General features: G+C 60.0%; 1 protein-coding gene across 2 annotated transcripts in view; it reads right to left on the bottom strand.

The window, feature by feature from the left end:
* The window catches only part of TPGS1 (tubulin polyglutamylase complex subunit 1), a 25,979-nt gene that overhangs the window by 13,257 nt on the left and 6,776 nt on the right, over positions 1–5,946 (bottom strand). The gene's annotated exons all lie outside the window — the stretch shown is intronic.

The following is a 5,946-nucleotide window of genomic DNA, read 5'->3' on the forward strand; positions in this document are numbered from 1 at the left end:
CGCGGCGGCCGGGCCCGGACCGCACCTGCGCGCCCGCCCGCGGGACACGCCGGGAAGTGGAGTCCCCGCCCCCGGCCCGCCGAGTGCGCAGGCGCAACCGCGGGGAGGGGGAGGGGCCAAGCGCGCAGGCGCCTTGGAGCCTTCGACCCCCGGGAGGCCGCCGCCGCCCGCCTCTCGGACTAGCACCCAGGACGCCTGTGCGCGGGGAGGCGGGCAGGGTTGGGCTGCGTCGTCCCGGCACGGGCCGCTGAGCTTTTGGGGTCTTTTTTATGACGTCCCAGCACGGGGTGGGGCCGGGGGCGGGGTCCTTTGGCCCGGGAAAGGAGGACGGAGGCGGATTCCCTTCTCCGGCGGTTCTGAGCGAGTGGAAAGGGCGGCCCGGCCGGCAGTGGGTAGGCGGGAGGGTGGGGTGAGGCAGTGTCTGGGGTCCGCAGACCCGGTCCTCGTTGGGCGGTGCCTCAGTTTCTCGAGGCAGAGGTGAGGAGTGACCTCCCTGCTCAATTCGGTCCGACGAACTGGAATCCAGAGATGGGCAAGACACTGCTCCCCAGGGAAGCTGGGGAGATCAGTGCACCTCCGCTTTCCGGTTTCATTCGGCAGTGTTGATTCAGCACCCATCCTGGCCGAAGCCCCCGCCTGAGTCCCACCCTCGGCTGAGCCCTGCTTGTACCCGAATCGTAGACTGACCTTCCACCCCAGCGTGTCCTTCCGACCGTGGCTGAGCTCAGATCTGGCTGGTCCGAGGCCTAGACACACAGCCCTTGCTGGGACACTTGGGCATGAGGGTCAGACGTGGTGCCCAGGCCAACATCCTGCACAACCTCAGGGTGACCGCTCCCCATGAGAGTGGGCGTTGGGCCAGTGGCCCCTGCTGTGGTCCCGCCCTGGGATGTGCCTGTAGCCTTGTTGGCAGGTGTCAGGGGCAGCCAATAGCTGCAACACCTTGGGCTCGGCCCTCCTCCAGGTGTCCCAGCTGAGGACAGGCAGGTGTAAACCTGTCTGGGGCAAGGTGAGCAACGTCTCCACAGGGGAGAGAGTCAGGGTGCTCTGAGAAGGAACCCCGGGCAGAGCTGAGCTTCAGATGGCTGACCCAAACCTGGGGCTTTGACTGTCTCATCCATAAAGGGGGCTCTGGGCTTCGAGTCTCAGAACCTCTGCCCTCCTTGGAGGCGTGTGGAGTGGGCCCCTCAGCTGTAAAAAGGACTGTGTACCCTGTGCCAAGTGCACTCTGACGCTCATTCTCTGCCTATAGCAGCAGTGTCGGCGTTGGAGTGTGGTAGCTTACAGATAAACGGTCGTGAGAGCTAATCGTGATTCTTACAGAGAGGCTTCCCAGGATCTCCCTACGTAATCCCCACAGCCCCACAAAGTGTTGGGTGGGCGGGGTGGCCTTGGAGAGGTCAAGGGAGGTACCAAGTTTATGGCTGCTCCAGCAGGTGCCACATGGGGCCTCATCCCCCAGGAAAGCCTGCTCCTTGGGCTCTGAAATATCCTGGAGTGCTGGTCATCTGGGGTGTCCACAGCACCTTGATTTTCCCTTAGGGGCTTCTCATTCTTAGTCTGTAAGGTTCAAATTGGACTGACCCCCCCCCCCCCCCCCCCCCCGAGGCCGGGACGGGGCACCCCCACAGAGCGTTCCAAGCCCCTGGCTGCACTGGTTGGTTCAGGAACAGCATGTGGCTAACCATCTAATGAGATGCAGCTCTGGGACTTTTTCTGAGAACACTGGGCTGGGGTGACTGAGTGAGGACCTGGCCTGAGGTTAGGGGACCGTCTTATCACCACAAGCCCTACGAACAAAGGTGGCACTCGAGGATCCTGATGACCCTGTGTGTGCTCCTGGATGCAGCCATGCTGACCTCTGAATGCTCCAGAGGTGCAAGCTGATAAATTACTTTCGTTCTTACGAAGCCAGTTTGATGTGGGCCTCCCATCACGTGCCACAGGAGCACCCTGCATTCAAACCTAAGTTCTGCTCTGACCTTGGAAATGGCCCTGGGATGCTAAGCCAGGTCTCAGTTTCTCTATCTGTAAAATGAGTTACATGAGAGAATACTTGGAAAACTCTTAGCATGGGCGTTGAAGATGTTATGGAGAGGTATACGATGGCATTTTGCTGCAATCATGCCGGTTGAGAAGGAAGACGTGATCTCAGGAGGCAGGGACTGCAGGAGTGGAATAAAAGGACGGACAGGAGAGAATGTGGCCCCTCAAGGGTAGAGGGAAATGGAGTCCTTAGACAGAGGCTTCAAGGCCAGTGTGCTCTGGATGCAATAGAACTGGCTTCGAGGTCAGCCCTGCCTTTTCCTGGTTGTGCCATGGGGCCGGTCACTTACTGTGGGAGGGAATAATGCCCCCCTCACCTCCCATAGCCGTCCACACCCTAATCCCAGAGCCTGTGACTATACCACCTCGCGGGACAAAAGGGACTTTGCAGATGAGATTAAGAATCTTGAGATGGGAAGAGAGCACCTGGCTGGAGCATGCGACTCGATCTCAGGGTCATGAGTTGGAGTCCGTCGGGCATAAAGCTTACATTAAAAAGAAGAAGAATCTTGAGATGGGAGATTATTTTGGGTAATCACGGTGGTTGGGCCCTGTGTAATCTACCCCATTCCCAAAGGACCAAAGTCAGACAGATGGGCAGACCCCGTGCTTCTGGCTCTGAGGATGAGGAGGGGCCATGGGCCAAGGACGGCACCTCTGGAAGCCGGAAAACCGAGGAGATGGGGCCCCCGGGGGAGCCAGCCCTGCCTACACCTGGGAGTTAGGACCTGTGAGCCCAGGGCTGTCAGAGAACCAGCGTGTGTAACTTTAAGCCACTGAATTCAGTGATTTGTAACAACAGTCGTGGGAATTGAATACACTTGGCTCTGTAAGCTTCAGATTCTTCCGCTGGAAAGTTGGTTGATTCATGACTTCCATGCACAGATCTAGGCCCTGGGGCTACAGAGAACAGGACTAGCAAAGCCACCCACCTTTGGAGAGGTAGGGAGAGAGGCCATAAACAAATCGGTAAATAAATAGCGATTTTTGGTAGCAATAATTGCCAAGAAGAAAAATACAGTATGGTGAGGCACTAGCAACAGGAGTGGTTGGAGGGTTGGTTTGGAGAGTGGTCAGGGGAGGTGTCCCTCAGGAGGTGGCATCTGAGCAGAGACCAGAACGAAGGGAGGAAGTGAGCCATGTGGGTCTGGAGTAACAGTGTTACAGAGACGGGCTAGCACATACAAAGGCCCTGAGGTGGGGACAAGTTGCTCCAGCCAGAGACTGGTGTGCCTGAGACAGAGTGAGGGGACAGAGGCAAGACAGGGAGCTGGGGAGTCTCCTGGGTCAGCTTTCTTGAGTGCTGACTTTGCTCACAGGACTTGTGGTGGTGTAACGGCTCCAGAACTCAGGCCAGGCCCTCCCAGCTCAAGTGTGTCACAATCCCAGGGCTGCATCTCATTGGCCATCCAGGAGTCACCTGCTGTTCCAGAAAAGGGCCAGCTGAGGGGGAGAGGCATCCAGCCACTCCCCCAGACCCGGGTGGACAGGGGGCTTCCACAGAGGCCACAAACTCCAGGGGAGCCCCAGGGTTGGGAGGTCAGCTAGAGGCTCAGTCCCAGATACAGCAGGCCTAGGGTGTCCTTGGGATGTCTCCAGAAGTCCTAGGTATGTGGCTGGTTCTCGAAGGCTGGAGCAGAGCAAGGCAAGGGGTCCAAGCCACGACTTTGAGAACCCTGGCGTCCGGGCGGCAATAGATGCCTCAGGCCGGTGAGATTCTAAGTGAGGAGGATGTGTGAGGAGAGGCCCTGGACAGAGCTGGGGGGCCACGTCCCCCGACCCCCAAAGCTGAGATAAGAGGAGGAGGCCGCTGCGGGGCGGGGCAGGAGCATTTAGAGAGTGGGCAAGGGGGTGTTTCCAGAAGGGGGAGGTTTGTAGTGTCCCATGGTCCACACTGCTAGGAGGTTGAGGCCAGGTGCGAACGTCGTGTCAGCTTCCCTGGACTCTGGCGGCTGGCAGAGACCAAGCCGGGGTCGTAACGAAGGGGGACTTCCGGACCTAAGACCACGCATGATGGTGACTCAGGGAGGCAGCGGGCGAGGCTGGATGGGGCAGGGCAATTGTCCTGGCTGGACTTGGCCTCCCTCTATTCTGGGGGGCTCCGGAACATGAGCTGCCCCCAAATTAGCTCCACCTGAGGCAAAGGGGCTGGCTTTTATACCCTCTGGCCATCACTCACTAGCAATGCCTGCCCCAGAAGGAGTGGAGCTTCCTGGGCAGCGTGGCTCCCCTGCAGAGGGGCGGCGGTGAGCCGGGGCAGCGGGGCGGGGGCAGCAGGGCGGGGTGACCCAGTACGCAGTGCCCGCCTCAGCTTCCGAGGTCATGAAGGAGTGACCGCAGAGCTGAGCGTTGAGGCCCCCACCTGCCTGGGCTCCGGGACAGGTATGCACCTGATGCAGATGGCCCACCTGTCTACGAGCCGAGTGTGGGCAGGGGCCTCACCCACGATTTGTCCCTGCTGCTGCCCGGCCCCGTGGCGGTCGGGTTGCAAATTTCTGGAGCAATCCCTGTGTGTGGGCGCAGGACAGAGTAGAAGCGTTCCAGCCAACACTTATTCAGCGGCTTGCTTTTCCTTAACCTTCCAGTTGCCCATTGCTGCATGATAAATGACCCTAAAGCTTCACGGCAAACACGGTGATCTGTCTCGCTCGTGAATCTGCGCAGTCGGTGCTGCCAGTCGCCTGCTGTCCCACACTCGCGGCTGCTGAGTGAACCGGTGAGCCCGGGGCGGGGGGCACGGGACCTGCCACCTTTTGTAACCTAGCCATGGAGATCCTATAGTGTTACAAAAGCCACCCGAATTCAGTGAAAGGGAATGCGGATTTCGCCTCTCGATCTGCCTTTCGAGGGAGGGGTGGGGACGTTCTGGAAGCGTGTGGGAACAGAAATGTTGCTGTGGTCGGTTTTGCAAAACACCTAGTGAGTGGCCACAACTCACAGTTCGCTGAGCACCTGGCCTGTGCAGGGGGGAGGGATGGGGAGACAAGGTGGCCCTTGCCATCGGTTGCCTGAAAAATGGTTTAAGCTCCGTTCCCACGGGGTCTCCTTCAATCAGAAAAGGGGCCAAGTCCTGGGTCCCATTTACCAGAGTTGGAGGCTGAGGCCACGAGAGTGAGGTCACTGGCCGGCCACCATTCTGGGCTGGGAATGTGACTCCTTCCTCCTGCTCCCAGAGGGGTTCCTCTTGCAAGCAACAATCCCCTTGGAGGGGGGAGGGGTGCCCAGCGGGTCCTTGGTGAACAGTGACAGGACGGACTTTGCAGGTGTGTGTGGGTTCTGGGTGGACCGACGGCAGGCGGCAGAGGTGGTGGAGGGTGTGGGTTCTGGAGTACGCCCCTTGCCGGTAGGGTGACCCTTCACTCCTCTGGGCCTCGACTTCCCCATCTGCCAAAATCGGGGTAGTGATTTGCCTTCCTTGGAGGCACAGAAGACCTTGCAGGGCTCACCCGTGTCCGCCGTTTCCATCATCACCGTCACGATTACCTGCCCAGCCGGACTCTTCCTTCGACAGCTGGGGAACCCGTGGCCAGGAACTGGCTGGGTGGGGCACTTGTGGACAGCAGGGCCTCCCGGGTCTCAGGGTTGTGAGTCCAGGGCGCCTCGCTGAGCAGCGGAGGCAGGAGCGGAGAAGCATTTCAGCGGACATGGAGGGGAGGGAGGGGGGGCACACACACCGGGTCGGCCTCGAGCACGGACTTTATTACTGCCGAGGAGAGGGGCCTTTGTGGGGGTGGGGGGACGGGGTGCCCGCTCCCTGGGACCCTCGGCCTCCCCTCCGAAGGGGCTGGGGCATGATTCGAGCTTGGAAGGCGGGTGTGGGGAGGGCTCCCCGCACTCCCCGCTGCATGCAGGAACACTCCAGTTCCGGCCTGAGACCTGCACTCCGCCAGGGAGCGGGGG

This window comes from Herpailurus yagouaroundi, unplaced genomic scaffold, assembly GCF_014898765.1.
Source record: "Herpailurus yagouaroundi ecotype Mexico unplaced genomic scaffold, PumYag 348, whole genome shotgun sequence".
NCBI classification, from domain to species: domain Eukaryota; kingdom Metazoa; phylum Chordata; class Mammalia; order Carnivora; family Felidae; genus Herpailurus; species Herpailurus yagouaroundi.